Source organism: Mauremys reevesii, linkage group 1, assembly GCF_016161935.1.
Source record: "Mauremys reevesii isolate NIE-2019 linkage group 1, ASM1616193v1, whole genome shotgun sequence".
Classification (NCBI taxonomy): Eukaryota; Metazoa; Chordata; order Testudines; family Geoemydidae; genus Mauremys; species Mauremys reevesii.
The window spans coordinates 199,244,961-199,267,963 of NC_052623.1; the positions used below are offsets into that span (position 1 = coordinate 199,244,961).

At 42.2% G+C, this 23,003-nt stretch overlaps 1 long non-coding RNA gene across 1 annotated transcript in view; it reads right to left on the bottom strand.

Annotated features, from left to right (window-relative positions):
• LOC120377091 overlaps positions 1-22,505 on the bottom strand; it is a 63,434-nt gene extending 40,929 nt beyond the window's left edge. Inside the window, exons 1-2 of the long non-coding RNA XR_005587476.1 lie at positions 22,414-22,505; positions 18,413-18,529 (exon numbers count right to left, since the gene is read on the bottom strand). This is a non-coding gene — a long non-coding RNA (uncharacterized LOC120377091). The remainder of the gene's footprint in view (positions 1-18,412; positions 18,530-22,413) is intronic.
• Positions 22,506-23,003: the final 498 nt, after the last annotated feature.

The window sequence follows — 23,003 nt, forward strand, 5'->3', positions numbered from 1 at the left end:
CTCCATCTCCAATGCTACATTATTCCTGTCAGGAGTTGGGCGTGCTCTTAATTGCTGGGTCTGGCTATGTAATATGTTTTAAACAGGAAACCAGACTCTCTGATCCCTCTCAATGACCCTCGGTAGTTCTTCTGAAGGAAGGCCTGGGCAGAGGCATCCAGTATACAGCTGTCTCACAGAGGCTAAACCTGATTACCATTGTTTGCATGATTTACTGCCCTGCTGAGCACAGTTTAGTTGAAAATGGCTTACTGAAAAATGGTTTACATGTAGCACAGACACGACTTAATCTTAAACCATTCTGATTATAACCTAATATGGTGGGGTCTGAAGACACTGATCATTGCCAAGGTATCTTCTGAGATTGTATTCCAGGGGAAAAGTGGAGGCACTGGTGTTATTCCACAATATTCACGTTTTACACCCTGAAGACAATGGGGCTCTCCACATGAAATAAGTAGCAGGATCAGGGCTTTAGAATGGAAATACCTCAGATATGGTGGTAAATTTCACTCCTGTGGGAGGTAAATGTCCAGTATTTAATGGAGCCCAGTGAAAGTAAGTAACTGTAAGTAAGCACATGAATGATCAGCACAGTGCATTGAAAACAACAAAACAAAACCAAAAAACAGATCCCTGCATGAATAAGTAAATTCATGCACAAATATGCATACATTTAGGAGAGATCCCCTTCCCACAAATTTGAAGAAAATGCCTGCAATATTAGTTAAAATCCCTGCACTTTCCCCACATTTGACTGTAGTTTTTTCTGTAAATTTTCTCATCATTGTTTATTGGACATGCACAAGAGGGGAAAACTGCATAACACCAAGAAAGACTTTGTTTTGTTTGCTCATAGTATGCCTCAAAATAGAAATTACCTCATCCAGCAATTCTCTGGTCTAGATCTGTTTGCCCACACTGCCAGACACAACCCGGTCACACCTGCTAACCTTCTTATTAAGGAGAGAGTTGGCGATACCTCTTCTAATTTAATTCGATGGAGACAAGTCACTGCATGTTCCTTAGAAGCAAGGATCCATTATCAATAACTACATTATAAGGAGCGTACTAAATATTTGCTCTAAACATGCTCACAGGAAGATAAGTAAAAATAGGAGGAAGCACCTCAGGAAGCAGTTGGCAATCTTTAATTCCACCACCACCACCTCCAGAGCAGGTAGCTGTGTGTGTGGGAAAGGGAGGAGAAGAGGGTTTGCCATCAGGCTTTGCATCTTGGAGATGGTTGAAGTTGGTAAGTCTGCCTTGATGGATGAAGACTAATTCTAAATCAGTGAGATTCAAGGCAAGGCAAAGGGTTGGATTCTGGGTTGTGAGTGTGAATGAGCACTGTGGCTGCAGTTCTGGCCGGTAATTCTGGTGTAGTTTACGAGGTTACACCATCTCAATTCTCCAATAGGAGTTTACACCAGAAATGCAGACCTTCAGATAGGTGCTCCTTTGGATAGTGGAAGGAGACTAACGTGTGGGCCTCACAGCCTCTCTCTTCATTCTCTTCTCTCTGCAACGGTGGCTTGCATGAGCACTGCAATCCCTGAACCGCTGGGTTTGTCACTACTGTTTGGGGAACTTGGAGAGTATCACAAGGGAAATAAGAATCTCAGTTGACAGTGTGTAAAAATAGGCACAAGCAGCTCCTAAAGGAAATGCTAATTAAACCTGCAGAGGAAAAAACTCCTCTCTGGCAAAGCTCTCACTCCACTGCCAATAGTCACTCTAAAGTCTCCCAAAGTCTGTGATAGTTCAGTGCTTCTGTGGTAGCCTCCAAAGTGACTTTTGCCCACTCCTGACAAGCACTGCTGGGATATTGAGGGGCCGCATTTTACCATAATCTGCTCAGTTGCTTTGCACTTTTCCTTCTCTCCTATATCTCCTGGCTCCAGGAATGCCTGTGCTTGTTTGTTCTGTGAGGGTGATTCTCCATATGATTCAAAGGTAAACAGGTTGCAATTTCCACACTACTTTCCAGACAAAAAAACCTATGCAATAAAGGCAACAAGGAAAGGGTGATTGGAAGGGGTCATATCTCACCAGAGGACCTCAGCACAGCAGCAGACATGGAGCATGGCATTCTTAGCTGTTAACCCTGAGTGGAATCCTTGTGCATTAGTTTTGCACTTGTTTTTAGAGTCATCTCAGAGCTGCTCTGGATTTTATCAACCATTTATATCGACTTTACCCAGGAACCCAGCTGGAGACTAAATGCAGTTGTTGCTAACCACTTCCCCTTTTGGCTGAGCTACAACCTTTTTGGAGATTACAGCTCAGTTTGCTGAGTAAGTCAGTGACACTGCACCTAAATCTAACTTGCACAAGGGGAGAATCATTGGAGAAGCACAGACAGGGTGTCAGAAGCTTCACTCCCATTTTACAAAGACACAGCTGCTGACCTATAGCACGATGCAATGAAGAATCAAACCCAAAGCCATTTGGTAGTGACCTATACATCTGTCAGAGCCAGAGCCAGGGGCCATTAGGGCACAGCTCAAGCCTAGCTGATCAAATAGGAATAGTTCTTTCTTTCTTGAGGAAAAAAAGAAGATGAAGAGGAGGGAGCAATAATGAAAAAAATCTGCAAAGCTAAAATATTGTAGTCAGGTGTCTCCAGATGAATGATGAGGCCACATTGCTTTAAACCAACAGTCCTCTAATGCAGTCAGCCTTCACACAGAACAGCTCCTGTTCCACTAAAGCTGGGTATTTGCAGCTCCGCACCCAAAGACAATTTTCCTGTCACATACCATTCCCCAGCCTCATTTGAGACACACCCACCTGCTCCCCAGCTAGTATGTATGTGGTGGAAAATGCCTTACAGATGCACTCCACAAACACTCTGTGAAAATGATGTCATGAGGTTCCATATTTAGCCTGATAATAAGTGTAAATCAAATGTTCTTTGTGTACAAGTGAAGAGATGGTTTTCTAACTGCCAGCTCTTCACATTTGCTCTGGGATCTGAGGGTATGTCTACACTGCAATTAGACACCTGAGGCTGGCCCAGGCCAGCTGACTCAGGCTTCTTGGACTTGGTCTAAGGGGTATAGGCATTCAGGCTCGGGCTGCAGCCCGACCTCTGGGACCCTCCCACCTCTCAGGGTCCTAGATCCTGGGCTCCAGCCTGATCCCAAATGTCTACACCTCAGTTAAACAGCCTCTTAGCCTGAGCTCCATGAGCCGGCATCACTTAGCCTGGGCCAGCTGCGGGTTTTTAACTGCAGTGTAGACATACCTTGAGAGTCAAGCTGGATCATTCCTGGCTCAAGTGTAAGGTTCCACAGGCAAAATGCTCTGTTATTTCTGTGGGAGATTTTCAAGGAATGGACAGGATGTTGGGAGTGGGGATGAAAATGGAGAGATTCTAAGTCCGAAGGAAGAAGAATCAGGATTTAACAGAATGTAAGGTAAAAGGAGAGAGAGGAGTCAAGATGACACTAAGGTGTTTGGCCTGGGGAACAGGGATGATCTGCTGTGAAAAATAAGAGGAGAGGGGAAGACTTGTGACAGGGAGATGAGGAATTCTGTTTTGCCTTATTGAGTTTAGGTAGCTGGCAGGATATCCTGAAAAAGGGATGCCAGAAAAATAGTGGCAGATACAAGAGATGACCAGGGGAGAATAGGGGCGAAGTAGAGGATTTGGAAGTCACCAGCATAGAGAAGTTAGTTACAGCCATTGGAGTGGATGAGCAGGTGCAGGGATAGTGTGTGGTGGGAAGACTAAGGTGTGTGTCGGGGGAAGGATAGAATCCTGTGAGACACCAGTGGAAAGGGAAGGAGGAGGAGCTGCCAAAGGAGACACTGGAGGAGCTGTCCAAGAGGTAGGTGGAGAGCCCCTCAAGCATGCAGTTATGAAAGCCCAGGGAGGAGAGAGAGTTGAAGCAGATGGTGTGGTCAAGAGTGTTGAAACAGCAGAAGACAGAGGATGAAAAGGTCATTGTCAAGCAAGCTCATAGGAAAGGAGTAACTTTGTGCCTGGTTCAGAAAATCAGAGGACATAATGTGACTGAAGGGACTGAAACTGGAACAGATGTTTTCTAATTATCGAGGAAAGAGCTGTACTCTCCTCCCATGCTGAAATAAGCTCTAAGCAGTAATCAGGTGCTACTTTATTCTCTTCTGAAATTGTATCCCTCCTTACTGGAACATCTGGCTTCTGATACTTGACTGGCCTCTCTCTCTCTCTCTCTCTCTCTTTTTTTTTTTTGCACTTATCTGAAACTAAGCGTCTGCTGACTTTGGCAGCATGATTAAAATAGGTTCCTCTTTTCTCTAAAAGCTTTGCACTGTCACATGAGACACAAAAACTATTTCTGCTGGAAACTTCAGATTAATGCAACATGAGACAAGGTAGGCAGAAACTGAGAGAACTGCCATAGGTTAGGGACACAGTCATGGGAAATAAAAACCATCATAGGCGAGTCCAAGAGGGTAGGGTGGGATTTCCTAGGGCCAAAGAGAGGAAATGCTTCTAAGCCTCAGAAATTGTGTTTGGTTGGTCTCGCTCTTGCATGACACACTGTTCTCGAAATCAGGAACTTTGGGTTTCCTGTAGATGATTTATTTATTCATTCATTCACAAAATGCAGATGAAATTCATTACAAAAAAACAAATTTGTCTCGTGGCAGGACTGTAGGAAATAGTCACACTGAAATTTACCAACCCCAATTTTTTATGAAAAACGAGACATTGGTTTGTCCACTCAAACATAATGCCATTTTGAGAGAAACTGACCTAGCTTTTTGGGTCTGGTCAAGCTCTGCTCAGTGCAGGGCACAACGGATATGGGAGTCACTATGCCCACCCACCCCTAATACTAGGCTGGTTTGGCCTCTCGTGCTACTTAGAGCAGCTTCAAGGCTGCTCTTAATTATTCTTGGCTGTTACATGCTCCGTTTTGGAAGTTGGGGTAGAATAATTGAGAGAGTATCTGAGCAGAAGTAAAAATGAAAAAGGGAAACAGAGTCAGGAGGATTTTTTTCATTATGAGCAAAGCCCAGAGGCCCACATGGACCCCAGTATAAAGGTAATTATTCCCTAGAGAGTGATGATATTTGTTTTCATTCACATCCAGCAACTACGCCATAGAGCCCCATGGTAGTCCATGGAAAGAAGGAAGGTTTCTCTCTCTCACACACACAGAGTCCTGTGATTTCCACTCCCCAAGATACTTAAAACTAGTGCAAAATGTACCACAGCCTTATTTCTCAGCTGGCCAAACCCTAGATCTGACACTGAGATAATCTGAGAAATGGTTTCTTCCTTCCACTCTACATCACCATAAAGAAAGCAACAGTGGTTATTATGTGTATATTACTGCCAGGGGCGGCTCTAGGCACCAGCGGGCCAAGCGCCCGCTTGGGGCGGCATCCTGGGGAGGGCGTCATTTGGCTCCGGTGGAGCTCCCGCCGGCATGCCTGCGGCAGGTCCACCGGAGCCCGGGACTAGCGGACCTGCCGCAGGCATGCCTGCGGCGGGTCCCGTCTTCCCGCGGCTCCGGTTGAGCTCCCGCAGGCATGACTGCGGCAGGTTCGCTCGTCCCGGGCTCCGGTGGACCTGCCGCAGGCATGCCGGCGGGAGCTCCACCGGAGCCAAATGCCGCCCTCCCCAGGATGCCGGAGCCGCGGGAAGAGGGGACCCCCCGCGGGACTTGGGAAGGGCGGCGCAGCGCTCCGCGCTGCTTGGGGCAGCCTACTTTGTAGAGCCGCCCCTGATTACTGCTGCCATTACCAATACTTAGCAGATATATACTACCACACTAAGCATCTAGAAATCATGCAGCACTTTACAAAGGTGGGTAAGTAAAAAAGCACTGTCCCTATTTTATACATGTGGAGACTGAGGCACAGAGAAGATAAGAGACATGGCCAATCTCACAGATTAAGTCAGTAGCATAGCTGGGAATAGAATCTGAGTACAATCCACTAGGTCACACTTAGACCTGGGTGAAGCTTTTTGGACAAATAATTTATTCATCCAAAAAAAGAGACATTTCAGATCAACAAAAACTATGCACTAATTCAGCTAAAAATTGGCAAATATTTTCAGCCCTCCCCCTCTCGCACAATTTTGTTTTAACATTTTCAAAATGAAATGTTTCAACTTTTCATTTTAGCTAGATTTATTTATTTATTTATTTATTTAAAGGTAAAAATCACCCTGAAAATAAAACAAAAAAAGAAAAATCAGGAAAAAAAAATAATTTCAGGTCAAACCAAATATTTTGTTTCACCTGAAATAATTTTTAAAAAAATCAAATCATTTGCTGAGCTCTACTCACACTACTTCTCACCCATATTGTATTTTGTTGTTGATTCTGCTAAAATATGTGAGGGGTATGGGACTCAACTCCTTTCTTGTGGTGCTCACCACCTGACAAAAAGGGCTGCATTGTCTAATCACATTCTGCCCCATCCCATGCTGCTGGAAAATCACTTAAGAGACCATTGCATCAGGCACCTTCCTCCCTCTCTCCTGGACATCAGGAGTCCATGGGAATGCTGCAGCAATTTCACTGCTTGGGGGTGTAATATCCCAGTATCATGAATGTGCACATTCCAGCATCAAGCAAAGGCGGCCTTCTCATTATCAAGTGCATGGGTCTAATTCAATTTTCTACAATGCGATGCTCTCAGGAGTAAGCAAATTCCATTCAGCTTTCGACAGTGTGTAATTATAAGCACCATGAGTGAGAGTTTGATTTAACAGTACCTCTCTATAAATTACCCAATGGGGTTTGTATATCCCCCCCATAAGAAGTAGAGAGAAAGAAAAGGAGACAATTTCATAGAATAGGGCTTTAAAAATTGCAATTAAATGCAATTAAATAAAAGGCTCAGGACAGTTTATAGATCAGGCATGCACAAAACTGACTGGCAGTTGAGGCCAAACAGCAGAAATGTGGGGAATTAGGCGAGAACCAGGGAATGAGCCATCTATTATTTTTCTACTTTTAACGAATACTAGGTGATGTGCTGCATAGATGCAACAGTGAATGTTACTTTCTGTAATGACTTTGTTCGATTCTGCAGCTGCTAGGAAGAACAGACACAGCTTCTAAGGGCTAGTCTACACTTACCAGCCGGGTCGACGTGGTGAGTTCGACTTCTCAGAGTTCGAACTATCGCGTCTAATCTGGACGCGATAGTTCGAACTCCGGAAACGCCGCGGTCGACTCCGGTACTCCACCACTGCAAAAGGCGGTGGTGGAGTCGACCTTGGAGCCACGGACTTCGATTCTGCAGCGTCTGGACGGGTGAGTAGTTCGAACTAGGGTACTTCGAATTCAGCTACACTATTCACGTAGCTGAACTTGCGTGCCCTAGTTCGACCCCCGCCCTTAGTGTAGACCTGCCCTAAGAGATGGCACAACTCTGTTAAAACAAACACTTTTTAAAAAATAAAAGCTTGGCCCCACAGTGTCATGTGAATCTTGTGGATCAGTATCAAGCACTAGCCAGTGACTTTCTCTCAATTCTTATCACTCCCACCTTTCTCCACCTGGTCTGACCTGACTCGATTTTGAGAGCAAGAACCTCTAAATCTCTCTGTGCTTTTACACTGCATAGCCTAACCTGCACCTTTATTAAAAAGCCCAAGTCCTCATTAACAGTATTATCTCTGCACTGCCATTTCAAACAAGGAACATACAGTGCATAGTTGGCCTTTGTTTGTTCTATCCATAGCAAAGCACAAAGAGAGGGAAGCAAGGAAAGCAATCAACAGTTTTCTATTATTTTCCTTTCATAGCTGGATTGCCTTCATACACCTGCTTCACATATTTGGTCATCTCTATTTCCACATGCCTCTTAATACTTTACAGCTTAGAAATGGCACCACATCATTGAAACCTTCTATTTTAGTCTCCAAACCATAAATGATCTTTTCATAAGATGCTATTTCCCCCCGCCCCCTGGTAGATCTGTCTCGACTTTTACACTGTGGAGTCCAAGCCTTTATCGCTGCTATTCTAAAGGACTACTGACATGCTCTTTTTAACATTTACCTCTCCTTTTACTTGTTCTATCTTTTGTGACTTAAACAATCAATTTCTTTCTTTCTTTACTTTGTTTTTCATTTTTACCTGAGAACTTCTATTTTTATTCCTCCTTCTGCCAGTGTCTTGCTTCTCTCTAACAACCTGTCAGCAAACAGCATTTTCTCTGTTGATGCAGCTCCTTCCCTTTTGATCACAGACCCAAGGCATTAATGTTACTTAGTCCTATTTTAGAAGCTTGGGAATGGGACTGTCATCTCTGAGGTGGTGACTTGGATACAGATAAACTGTTCTGAGTAAGGTGTTAGGGGGGCACTATTCATATTCCCATGTTTTGGGATAGCATTTTGATCCCTGTATCCCTTTTCCTCAAGAGTATCCATGCCCCTAGAGTTCATTCTCTGGCAGGGATGACTGTCTAATGCCTTTCTCAAATCTGGCCAGAATAATGTCTCTCTCTTAAATTTGCCCAGGGACAGGAAGCTGTCACTGTTGATTTTGAGGGCTGAGGCCCAAAGTTTATTCCTAAATTAAAAGCCTGCATGTGATAATAGTTGAATCCACTGACAGATGACAACCTAGATTCTTGCAGGATGTGGGAACTCCTTTAACCTCCACTGTGCCTTCACCCCACCACACAAAGCGTCACATTTAAAAATCCCCCTCCCCCCAAGCTCTGAGAGCCTAAAAATCTTTCTCTGTCTCTCGTGCTCATCTTCGTTTTGGTTCACTTCAAGTGCAAGATTCTGAGGCACAGAATTTTCCCCAGAACTATACTATTATCCTGAACAGCAGGCCCAGAAACAGCGTTGATTAGTTTGGATTTGAGAAAGCTCAATGGGTTTAAATCATTTGGGGTTTTTTTTGTTTTGCTTTAGGTTTTTTTTCCTGCCAGTGAGCCCATTTATGCTTCCTCTGAGTCAATGGGAGTTTTGCTACTGATTTCAGTCGCAGCCTGACTTAAAAATGCAAAAGAGCAATATAGAAGAAAAATAAATCAGCAGCTGGCAGTTCAGGCCCTGAGTTGCTTCCTGGAAGAAGAATGTTACAGTATCTGTGCTGACTTATTAACCTCCCAGAGAAGGAGCTGTATTATTACTAATGCTGCATCATGCGCCCCAAGTTTCATCTTAGGGAATAAGTGGCACAGTGATGAGCAGTATTAACTCACACAATAGTAAAGCTACATGATACAACTTGTATTCTCCCTGCTATAAGATCTGCCATTCCAGATCAGACCAGTAGTCTAATCTAGCTCAGTATCCTGTCTTCCAAAGTGACCCGTACTTTTTGCTTTAGAGGAAGGTATATTAAAATCCGCAATGGACAATTATGAAATAATATGCGTAGAGAGGATATTTATTCCTAAACCCATCAGTTATGGTTGGCTTTCATGATCAATGGAGAAAGCGCTGGAATAGAAATATAAAAACCCAACTGGGGTTGAATCAGAAGAATCTATGGTGCAATCATCTTTGGGTTAAAGGAAGTCTGGGCCCCGTGAGGTGGTTTTTGTTTGTTTGTTTTACATTTTATTTGCCTCACTCTCCATCCTTCTAGACCAGTTTTCAGCCTCCAGTTCTTTCTCTGACAGAACCCAGTCACATTCTGATGCTGTAATTACATGACAAGCACTTGCTTGAACCATCCAATCAGGGACAGTTTAAGCATATATGGGGTCCTCTTCCAAACCATTATACTCAGAATCTTGAAAGGTTCAAGATTCAGTGTGTGATCTTCTCTCAGCCACTCTTATCCCATGCCCTGTGGTGTGGAAAAAGTTAGTCCCAGGAGGAAGAAATAGCAATAGATCCAAAACTGATGTGTTTGTGACTGTGGAGAGGATGTAGAAAAATAATGAATGGAGGCTTCTGGTTAAACAGGGTGGAGGAGCAGGAAAATGGTGCCTTCATGATGCAGTTTCAGACAAGGAGAGGTGGTCGAACATTTGGAAGAGGCGGGCAAAGTGGGAGGTGGACCAGAGGGAACAATCAGAATATCTCCTGGGCATCTTTTGAAAACAACCTCCAGATTCTTTATAGCCCTGGAGTCTTAGTGCAAGTGACAGAGTCAATTTCATATGCACATCCTCTGTATAGCTCATAGGATCCCAAATTAAAAACAAAAACAAAACAACCTTGTGCTCTTTCAATAGGATAGACTTGTTAAAGGACTATATGTTACCTGTACCAAACCAAAATGGATCCTGAAATCCCTTTAGAATCACTACCCATTGGGAATAACCCTCTTTAAGGAATACCTGTCCAATGCATTTTCCGAAAGGTAAAATGTTATAAGCAATAAAATTAATATAGAAAAAAGCTCCATTTTTGTGTGCCACTCCTGTATGCAGTTCAGCACCCCCCAAAGCCCATTCTTGCCATTATTCACTTGTGGCAAGTGAATTCGAGGGTACATGTCTCACCATAGGGTACATGTAATTCTCTGACTCCCATTGATTTCAAGGGGTGTTACTTGTATCCTGAGCTGAGAGAAGTGGGTCCAACCATGGAGGCCAGTATTGTTTAAATAGCTGTTTGTGGTAATTTCTAATGCGGCTAGTTTTGAGCTATCCCATTATTTTATGGACTTATTGGTCTCTCTCCAATTTGGTTTTTTTTAATCAACTTTATTAAATCTAATTTTCTCCCTCTCTCGCTCTCGTTTGCACCTCTCTCCCACTCTCCCGTGTAGCAACAAGAACTATTCTTTCATTTATAATGGCACTGACATATGGAAAGCTAGTAGAACTTCTATTAAAACTTCAGCTTTGGCAGGACTTCAGCTCAACAGCTTTGAAATATAGAACAGATACTGTATTTGTTAGGTCACCTGGGGCCTGATCCCAAGCCCAGGACCTTCAGGATCTAGTGCTGAATCAGGCTTATTGTCTTTGGTAAACACAAGTAACAATTCCGAGGTAGTGATTTTTCTACCAAGAAGTGATCATATTTTTCTGCTAATGCAGTAAAGCATAGGGACCATGACTAAACAATATTAAGGCCCTGATCCTGCAAAGAGAGGCAGGTAGGTGCACCAGAGTGGCAATGTGCATTGTTCCCAGATTCAGGCCTTAAAATTGGATGTAAATATTATAAAGATCAAACAAAGTGCATTCTCTTATTTACATTAGGACCTATATCTCATGCAACATTAGGAGATTAGATTTCATACTATATGTCATGTTTTACTTCTTAAAGAAAGAGTTATTTAAATGTTTTCTTAACCATTTATTTTCTTTCTGATGGTAAAGATAATTAAATGTTGAAGATGTACAGATCCATTTGATGCTGAGAAAATAAAAGATATGAGATATGAAGAATTTTAAATAAAAATATATCCCCAGCAGTATTTGAACTCAGCACAGTATCCTTTGAAATGTAGAGCAGATATGTTATCCATGATTCTGCAAAGTCATTAGTTAACAGCTATGTATATTCAAAGGGGGTAAATTATCTACTAGTGGCCTCTCGTATTGTTTTGGGATTGCAAAAGAAAAAAAATGAATATAAGTTTAAGAGTTCAAAGTCTATTCCTTAGTTCATACCAAGAACTAAGTGCATGCAAAATGTCATGGAAATTATAGTGCTCCAGATGTGTTCCTATTTCAACAACAACAAAAAAGTGAGATAATGAAAAATGAGAATTTTCCTATAGCTTTGTTGTAAGTTTCTGTGTAGCCAAATCACTTTGTTTTGTATGTGCTATAAGAGGGATTTGGACTGTGCAGAAATAGAATCAGAATAAAGGCTCAGTGGTTGGTATTTCCAGAATCAGAGGGGTAGCCGTGTTAGTCTGGTTCTGTAGAAGCAGCAAAGAATCCTGTGGCACCTTATAGACTAACAGATGTTTTGCAGCATGAGCTTTCGTGGGTGAATACCCACTTCTTCGGATGCAAGCAGTGGAAATTTCCAGGGGCAGGTGTGTATATATAAGCAAGCAAGAAGCAGGCTAGAGATAACGAGGTTAGATCAATCAGGGAGGATGGGGCCCTGTTCCAGCAGCTGAGGTGTGAAAACCAAGGGAGGAGAAACTGGTTCTGTAATTGGCAAGCCATTCACAGTCTTTGTTTAGTCCTAAACTGATGGTGTTAAATTTGCAAATGAATTGGAGCTCAGCAGTTTCTCTCTGGAGTCTGGTCCTAAAGTTTTTTTGCTGCAGGATGGCCACCTTAAAATCTGCTATTGTGTGGCCAGGGAGGTTAGAGTGTTCTCCTACAGGTTTTTGAATATTGCCATTCCTAATGTCTGATTTGTGTCCATTTATCCTTTTCCTTAGAGACTGTCCAGTTTGGCCGATGTACATAGCAGAGGGGCATTGCTGGCATATGATGGCATATATTACATTGGTGGACGTGCAGGTGAATGAACCGGTGATGGTGTGGCTGATCTGGTTAGGTCCTGTGATGGTGTTGCTGGTGTAGATATGTGGGCAGAGTTGGCATCGAGGTTTGTTGCATGGGTTGGTTCCTGAGCTAGAGTTACTATGGTGCGGTGTGCAGTTGCTGGTGAGAATATGCTTCAGGTTGGCAGGTTGTCTGTGGGCGAGGACTGGCCTGCCACCCAAGGCCTGTGAAAGTGTGGGATCATTGTCCAGGATGGGTTGTAGATCCCTGATGATGCGGTGGAGGTTTGAGCTGGGGACTGTATGTGATGGCCAGTGGAGTCCTGTTGGTTTCTTTCTTGGGCTTGTCTTGCAGTAGGAGGCTTCTGGGTACACATCTGGCTCTGTTGATCTGTTTCCTTATTTCCTCATGTGGGTACTGTAGTCTTGAGAATGCTTGGTGGAGATTTTCTAAGTGTTGGTCTCTGTCTGCGGGGTTAGAGCAGATACGGTTGTACCTCAGTGCTTGGCTGTAGACAATGGATCTTGTGGTGTCCCCGGGATGGAAGCTGGAGGCATGAAGGTAGGCATAGCGGTCGGTAGGTTTTCGGTATAGGGTGGTGTTAATGTGACCACCACTTATTTGCACCGTGGTGTCTAGGAAGTGGACCTCCCGTGTAGATAGGTCCAGGCTGAGGTTGATGGAGGGGTGGAAGCTGTTGAAATCATGGTGGAATTTTTCTAGAGTCTCCTTCCCATGGGTCCAGATGATGAAGATGTCATCAATATAGCGTAGGTAGAGAAGGGGCGTGAGTGGACAGGAGCTGAGGAAGCGTTGTTCCAGGTCAGCCATAAAAATATTGGCATATTGTGGGGCCATGCGGGTGCCCATAGCGGTGCCACTGATCTGGAGATATATATTGTCATTAAATTTGAAATAGTTGTGTGAGAGGATAAAGGCACAGAGCTCAGCAACCAGTTGTGCTGTGGCATCATCAGGGATACTGTTCCTGACAGCTTGTATTCCATCAGTGTGTGGGATGTTTGTGTAGAGAGCCTCTACATCCATGGTGGCTAGGATGGTGTTCTCTGGAAGGTCACCAATGCATTGTAGTTTCCTCAGGAAATCAGTGGTGTCACGGAGATAGCTGGGAGTGCTGGTAACATAGGTAACATAGGTAACATCTAATACCTAAGATCCACAAACCTGGTAATCCTGGACGCCCCATCATCTCTGGCATTGGAACTCTCACTGAAGGACTGTCTGGATATGTGGACTCCCTACTCAGACCCTATGTTACCAGCACTCCCAGCTATCTCCGTTACTTAAACTGGGACAGGGACTGTCTTTTTGTTCTCCGTTTGTACAGTGTCTAGCCCAATGGGGTCTGGTCTATGACTAGGGTTCCTAGGTGCTATGGTAATACAAATTATAAATATTAATGCCAGGCATACGCTACAAACTTACCTTGTATAACTAAGTTGCTCAGGTGTGGATTTTTCACACCTCTGAGCAACATAGTTTTAGCAACCTAGCCCGAGGTGTGGATAGTGCTATGTTGACAGCAGGGCTTCTCCTGTCCACATAGCTACCACCTTTCACAGAGGTGGATTAACTAGGCTGATGGGAGAAGCTCTTCCACCGGTGTAGTAGCGTCTTCCCTAAAGCACTACAGTGGTGCTGCTGCAGCTTTTTAAGTGTATACCGGCCCTAATATTACATACAGTAATAATGTATGTTCCACTATGGCACAGATGATTATGTTCTCAACAGGCAAAATCCCACTCTTATTATGTACTCTGAAGTGTACGTTTGGGTGAACGTTTTCAAGTATGAATTTTTGCAAACGTCTCAAACAATTTTTTCTTTTTCAGCTCAGAAAACTAGTTCTCAGTCTCTGAAACCTTTTTTCCATTTTTTTTCCCCACTATCTCGCTAAAAATAACACGGGCCCAGTAACGTGTTTAACTTTCTAACCTACAAAGCTGAGTGGGTTTGAAATTAGGCAAAATGTGTTAGTCCAGTCCCAATGGCAGGAAGCAGGGGTTACCTGACAAAATGTAAGCTCTTACTTTTCTTAGAGGTTTTCCTTCATTTCTTACACTTTTATTCACACACATGCATGCATAGAGAGTTGTGAAGTCATATTCAAATCTAGCGGCAATCAGGAGACTATCATGGTCATAGTTATTTTCAAAATTGATTTGTGCACCTGTAACAGCAAGAGGTGATGGGTTGAACCCTGCAAATCCACAGCTATCCACTTTATATCTGCAGATATGTGCATCCGTGGATGCAGATGTGGTTGTATTGTTTTCCATCTTTGCAGATTTGGATGCAGCAGTTCTCAGTGAGGGTCCTCAGCCCCCTGGGCTTTAACCCTGCTTGGGGTGCCAGGGCTCAGGACTTCAGACATGTGGGGCGGCATCAGAACTCAGTGCTTCAGCCCTGTGGGGCCCTGTGACCCCTCTGAAACTGTGGGGGGGGCATGGACCCCCAGTTGAGAACCACTGCTCTAGAGGGTGCTGGTGTGGGTGCGGATGTGGTTACATATAATGGAATGCAGGTCGTGGGTCAGATACAAGTTAATTATTGTGGATGCAGATCGGATGTAGATCAAAATGTTTGTATCTGCGCAAGGCTCGAGAAATGGGTGTAATTTTGAAGCTCATAATCAGAAATTCAGTATTTTGTGGTGATACGTGGTTGTATTGTTTTCCATCTTTGCGGATTTGGATGCAGCAGTTCTCAGTGAGGGTCCTCAGCCCCCTGGGCTTTAACCCTGCTTGGGGTGCCAGGGCTCAGGACTTCAGACATGTGGGGCGGCATCAGAACTCAGTGCTTCAGCCCTGTGGGGCCCTGTGACCCCTCTGAAACTGTGGGGGGGGCATGGACCCCCAGTTGAGAACCACTGCTCTAGAGGGTGCTGGTGTGGGTGCGGATGTGGTTACATATAATGGAATGCAGGTCGTGGGTCAGATACAAGTTAATTATTGTGGATGCAGATCGGATGTGGATCAAAATGTTTGTATCTGCGCAAGGCTTGAGAAATGGGTGTAATTTTGAAGCTCATAATCAGAAATTCAGTATTTTGTGGTGATACGTGAAAAAGCAGGCTATAACCGATCAGTGGTTTTGTAAGAATTTTTTCAAACCACAAGAATTACAGTGAGTTTCAGTAACAAATCTCCTTCAACCTGTGCAGTTTACAAGCTCATAACTTCCATCCTAATTTGGACAGCATTAAAGCAACAACAATAGATTCCACAGACCACTCCCACTATCACAGCTGAGCCTAATCATAATCTCAAATGCCCAGGCACTTGCACATCACCACTTATCTGATAAAACTGGCTATGGCACATGCATAGTGTATTTGTCACAGCCAATGTATCTGACATTAGAAGCAAGCCAAATACTCTCAGCTTCCCAGCTTTAACTGTCAAGTTCATAAAGGGTTCATTTACTTACATGAAAGTCTAGTTATATTTTTGGGGAAAGGTCTTCACAGGATCCCTTATCTATAACAGAATCTCTATTTCTTCCTTTTTCTCCATGTTCCTTATTATTGTTTATTATTATATATATAGTGGTAGCACCATTGGCCCCTTTTCTACAAACACAAAATCATGGTCCTCAAAGAGCTTACAGTCTAACATGGCCCCAGTCCTTCAGTGAATTCTGCATGAACAGACACCTGCACCTATACAGAGCTCTTTCGAAGCCAATGAGGCTCAGTATAGGTTGAGGGGTCCACCAGCAAAGAAGCTCATTGCAGAATTGTGGACTTAGATGTAGCTTAGACCCCTGCATATAAAACCAATACAGCATAATTACATGGGTGTTTCAAGACATTATTGCTTCTGGGTGGAGATATTATGGAGTGCAATCCTTCCCTCTTTGCTCCGGCAAAATTCCCAGTGGAGCCCAGGGTCCTCATTTCCAGTGAATGCCCTAGCACTGGTGTGTGCACTATAAATACCTCCTCATTCATGGGATTGAATCAAGCATTGGCTCATGGGAGCAATCAAGGCATGCAGTAATCAATCACGTTAAAAAACTTTTAAGGAAGAGAAAGTTGTAATTTGTAACTAATGCCAGAAGTGAAGGAGACAAATCGATATCAGAATATTAGCAATTTTAGGCATGAGGCACCGATGCAATATTAACAATGGGATAAACACAAATGCTATAAGAATGATCCCATGCTTACAAAAAATAAAACACAAAGCTAAATAATCTCTGGTGGATATATACCCAGAAGACAGATATATACCCATAGGAAGAAAAAAATGAATACCACCACAAAAATCTGAAAGAAGAGAGAATAGAAACACTTCCTTTTTACAGCTAGGCTCCCAAAGGGTGAAAAAGAATTTGTTTTGTATATTATATATGCTTGATCTCTCTCTAGCTCAAAGTATTCCTCCTCACTGTTCAGGGGATATGTGGGTACATAAAGGAGGCAGCTGCACACAGAACCTACTGCTGGCGGGGAGCAAAACCATCCAGTGCCCAGGGAAAAGAGTTTAATTCTATCTGTTGAATTAATCTCTGCAAGTTGGTGTAATGAAGAACAGCTGAAAATCTAGTATTTCAGAATTCTTTTTTTGGTTGTTTTTCTCATTTCAATTAATTGTCTAGCAGCACAATCAATTTAGCAGGCTACCTTTAGAAATTCCTTCACCATGGTGATGTGCCACAAAGCAGACAGTTTAACTAGATGATTTTATTAGGGATGCAATTAACACTCAGAACCCTGCCCCCACCCCACCCTCTCAACTAATCCATCTTTTTATTCAGCCCAAATGAGCAAATTCTACATCAGACTTCTGCAGGAAAGTCTCTGTTACTCTTAGTGGATTTCTGACAAGCACTTCAGGTTTTTAAAGGCACATAATAAACCTGTTTAGAAGAGAGGTAACATCCATGATCTACTTCTTCCTAATATGGAGGAACTGAATGAGAAAGTGCGAGGTACAGACGACCTTGGAATTTGAATTCAACATAGGGAAAAATGGGTTCACAGGAGAGCTGTGCCAATAACTGATATTTCAGTTCATTGCCACATTAGGAAAAAAAAGGAATATGATTACAGGTTGAACTGAAACCAATTTTGCTCAGAATTTTCAGCCAATTGAAAAAGAAAAATTTCATTTGAGGTTGAACAAAAAATGAAATGTTTCTTGGCATTTTAAACCTTTTCTTAGAAAATAAGAGCAAAGGAAATCAAATGCTAGATTCACAAAACTGAGGAGGAAGCTGGTTTCCCCAATACCCAATGGTCAGGGCACTGACCAGGTCTGTGGGAGACCAATGTTCAAATCCCTGCTCTGGAGTGTCAGGCAGCAGAGTCATTCTTCTTCTGGCCCAATCACAGGTATTTTTTAGAAAGTGGCATAGCTTCAACAGGAGAGACTGAGGCAGCTCTACATCCAATAGCCTGGTGGTTAGGGCACTCCTATGGGAGGAGAGAGAGACTTGGTGCAGAGCAGGAATTAAAACACACATCTTCCACATCCCAGGTAAGGGCTCAAACCATGGGGCTACTGTGTATAGTAGAGGCATCTACTCTTTGATTTTGTGACTGGAGAGTAAAGCCCCTCATGACTCTAGTCTGAAAAATCCAAACATTTCATTTTGACATTTCCATTTTTTTCTTTTGTTTTGTTTTGACTGAAACAATTTAACAAAATCAATCCAAATTCACAAAATGTATTTGTTGACCCAAATCTGCTTTTTTTTCAGCCAAAAAAAGTTTTGGCCAAAAAGTTTTGCCCAGCTCTAGGTCACCGTTTGTTATAGGAAATTTTGCCTAGAACTATGTCATTAGAGCTTGTCAACAATTGTTTGTTTTTCCTGCTGAAATTTTTGATTTTTCGTTAAAAACAAGAGCAACTTTTTGTCTGAAACCCCAGATCTTTGTGGTTTTCTATCTTTTGATGAAAACTTGAGATTACAGAAAGCAAACACTTTTCACACCATAATAATAATAAAATAATAATAATAATAATAATTTAGTCAAAACACCAATTCTCAGTCAAAAAACAGTTTTGATGGAAAGTTTTTAACCTACCTTATATGTGATGCTATGGCACATCTGTAATTCTACAACTGCCTGTTCTGTCTGGCCAGGAGTAACAGTAAAAGGGTATCAGGTTTCAAGAAAGCAGAATTTAGAGCATTAGAGAATCTAATGTAAAAAGAGCGATATGAAAAATATTGAAATTCACAAGTATTCAAGAATGGAGGATTGCTATACCACAAGTAGGGCCCTGTGTATTCTGAAAGTCTGCAGCAATGGAATTTGCTGAAAAATATACTTCTTGTGATTCAGAACCTAAGCCCTTATTTTTTAAAAGTGGTCCATTGTTCTAAAGAGAATTTGAAAGTGTGACTGAATGCAATGCTGCATTTTTGAGTCTACAGAAAGCTTTGGAAACGATAAACCACCCTACTCATCTTAATGTATGTAACTCTGAAACCTAATAATGACAATTTAAATGTCAACATTATTAACTATTTCATTCCTGATCATTTTTAGATGTGTTTATCACACAATCCCAAACAGCCTCCTACCCCTCTCCAGGTGCAAAACGCCTCATCTGTCTCCAACTACCTTAACCTCCAGCCTCCCTGCCCTCTGCTTCTGTGCTGCAGTTATGTGTGTGTCACAAATAAGTGGTACAATGAAAACCAAAGAAAAGTGTATTAACGCTAAGGAATAAGGCACAGAAGTTGAGAGAAATAAGAAGGGCTTTTACAGGAATATCAAGAGAAAAAGACATAGTAAGGAAACAATGTCCATTAATAAAGAAGAGAGATGGAATTAATAATGGCTCCGAAATGTTAGATATTGAACTTCTTTTAAAAAAAATGTACTGTAGGGAACAATCATGCATAGACACAGAAATGTATTGAATGATTTAAAAGCTCTTTTTCCAGCACGTTTCTGAGCCTATGAATTTTACAAATGGTCCCTATCTTTAGAATGGACCGGACCAAACTCTGGATGTGAAATCCCCAAAATGTTGGAACAGGCAAGGGGAATTTCAGAATCTAAATCCAGATTTAGGTCTTGGCCATCTCTAGTTAGATATAACTACATGAAACCAGGCTTCTACCTCAGACAATAAATCCCTCACTAATACCCAAAAGTCAGTCATGTTTGCTTGGAATTTGGCATTGTTCTCTGGCAAAATTGGTGAACCTTGCAAACATGGCCTATATTTGGTGTTTGCAATAAAGGCAAAAACTGTCAAGTTTTCCTTGGTTTCAGGTTTTGTAGGGAAAGATTTGCATAGCTCTCCTCAGATCTAAATACAAAGCTTGACCGAAGTGCTGATGTGTGGTTGTAGAGATTTACACCCAGATTCTTAGCTCCAGTTCTGTCCACAGTTGTCTAGCTCAGAAGTCCTGTGATGGAGGGGACAGCAGAGACAGTTACTACACCAACATTCTCGGACGGGTAGGGTACATGTCAATGGGAGGAAGCACTGGGGACTATGGCAATTCCCAGCTTATCTTATTTATGTCAGGGCCTGGGCAGCTCCCTGACAGCTCCACCTCCTTTTCACCTATCACACATATCTGTCTGAGCTTTCATGGTGCATCACGGGTGTTATAGTTCAGCCTGGGGAGCCTGGCCATAAGGAAGAACTGTGGTGATCCTGTGACAAGTTTTGATATTTTAACTTTTTCACCTGATTTTAGATATATGTTGAAATAGTGGAATTTCCCTCAGGACAGAAATCCCTATTTTTCGACCAGCTCTGTTTCTAGCCCTTAGTATCTTAAATTTAAAATTCTTCAAGGTGGATCAGAATCCATGTACAGGACACATTTTCCCCCCTTTTCTTTCTATAAAGGCTATGCAAACTAATGCTGAAAAGGCCATTTATTAATTGTCATTGGCTAAGTAATGCGTATCCAGCTGTATTACAGCCTTATCCATGATATCTTGCCAATGACCTTAACCTCGGAGGATCTCTTCATTGTGTGACCTAACTGTTCTTGGCTGCCACACACATTCATCAGTGGGCAATTTCCAAATGAGGAAAAATATCCATATGGGACGTTGTTAAAACCAATACATTGATCTGGGTTAGCACCTCAGACTTCAATCCATAGTTCTGTAAGCCAAATAAGAATGATTTATCCATAGGGCTGTTTGCCCTCCTCCCCTCCTCACAACCCTCACAACCCAGAAGGCCCGTGCTCAGTAAATGATGTATGTCTGTTCAGTATACCCATATCATCAGAGGGCAATTGATTCAATCCCTTATATTCAGTGGAAACAAAGCAGCCATATGGTGAGCACTCCACCTTGAAATAAAATGAATCTGCATAGGAACTGAAGGGATATTTCCCTGGATGTATCATACTACTATATCACACTTCTTGGCTAAACAGCTTTCTCCTAGTCATTGGGAGAACCACAAACAATTCAGAGTTCTAGGTTGGTTGAGATAAGCATCTAAAAGTTAAAATACTTATCTGAAGCTTATCTGAACTATCCAGATCTCCTGATCTCCAAAATTGGGATGGAAATTCCATGAGAAAAGGCTTTTTTTTTTTTTAATGTATGTGAGAGCCTTCTGTTACTTCCTGAGGCTGGAATACCCAGAAATAGACGGAAGAAAGCAACACCCTTGCTGCATTTTTGCTCTACGTGCCATTCACACTTTTGGCACTAATAAAACAAAACAAAAACCAAACAGTAATTCATGGGGCCAATCTAACCACAAATTGATATAGCTCCACTCACTTCAATGGATTTGCTACATTGATTTATGGGAGTTGAGGATCTGGCCCAACACTATTAACATTTTGTCTTAGGGCTTGTTTATATGGCAAGTCAGCAAGCAGCTAGCTGGGGAGTAAATTTATAGTGAACTAGCCTGCTAAATTGTCATGTGGACCCAGCTACTCTGCACTAAAAGTTCTGTTGCACTAGGTCAAAGAGCACTATGGAACTTTTAGTGCCCAGCAGCAAGGCCACACAGTAGTTAGTGCAAGGCAGGCTAGTTTGCTGTAGATTTCCAGCCCAACCTGCTGCAGATTAAGTCTTTGTGTGGACAAGCCTTAACATTCTTGCTATACTACAGCCCTACCTTGTGGGGTCTTATCCAGAACCAGAAAATGCAGCAGTTTAACAAAAAAACAACAACAACAACAAAAAAAGGTAAAATAATCTATGAGGTCAGCAGGAAAGTTCATGACACTTTTTGAAACCTCAGAAAAAGATTTTCTTTTTCAAGTGAAGGCTTTTTTGAGGAAGTTCTTTTTTTTTAATTATTGTTTTAGTTTTCCCTCAGAACTCACAATTTCTACAACAGCTGTGCAAAAACCCTTGTGGTTCAGAAAATGCCCAATATTAAAAGTAACCAGATAAATAGTATTTGTTTCTTGTAATGAGTTAAAACTGTGATTCCTTCTTTGTGAATTTTTGTGATTTATCTGCAAAACCATTTAGATTACACATATATACTTGTGAACATTTAAAAATTTGCCAGTTTTACCTAAACTAAATAGATCAGTTACCTCAGTATTGACAATATTTATTTGTACATCCCTGTACTCAATAGGAAATGCCTTGAATGCCTCAAATACTGATGTTATCTAACAGCAAATGCTTGCTTAGGTATCTAAGGCAACTGGCAAGTTTTTACAGTTTTCAACTGTATACAGACAGATACATATTGCTGCTCATGTTCTCACTGTTCCTACCCCTTCTGCTGATATGAAATTTTAGTGGCTTTTAAGGACAGTAGATATTTGAGGGCATTTCTGTCTCAAGACTAATGTCTCAATGTCACTTGAGGAAAGATGATTAAATCAACATATAGTCTTAAACTTGCTCCTTTTACTTTCAGCAAGTCTAATCCTTTACAGTTTGACTTGCTGGCTTTCGAAAGTGACCCCACAAGAGTATGCATGGGCACTTTCATCTCCTTTTCCAAAGTGATATTCAGAGAGTCATTTTAGCTCAGAGAGTTCTTGAAATTACTTCTTCATTTTAGATTGTACAAATCCCGGGCAGGGCGGCGGGAAGGGCATGCCACAAAGACCTAGTACCTCATCATGTAATTTCCATTGATGATATTTCTCCACTCATCTCTGTTCCCTGTGATAGCTCTCAGGGTTTCATCTTGTCACATGAGCCTAACAGCATGATGTTTTATTATGAGATTGTTGGCTTGGGAATTTCCACCCCCATTATTGCATGATTTTGTAAAGTCTGGAATTAGAATCTGTGGGCCTGATTCACCATGGTTACACCAGCTTTAGGCAGGTGTCAGCCCATTGGTTTCAGGAGTAACACCATGGAAACAGGCTCTGCCTCACCATTTACGTCCATATAAAGTGGGCACAGAGTGGTCCTACCAAATCAGTCTTCTCCCTCCATTAATAATTGGTGATAGAGCTTTACACTCACTTTACACCAGAGCAAAGGACTGGGCAAGGTCCAAGAAAGAGGTGAATCAGGCTGTAATAATCCAGGTCCCTGTAGTTATAGAATCATAGACTCAATGGGACCACAAGGGTCATCTAGTCTAACCTCCTGCCAAGATGCAGGATTTGTTGTGTCTAAACCATCTAAGACAGATGGCTATCCAGCCTCTGCTTGAAAACTCCAGAGAAAGAGCTGTCACAACTTTCTAGGA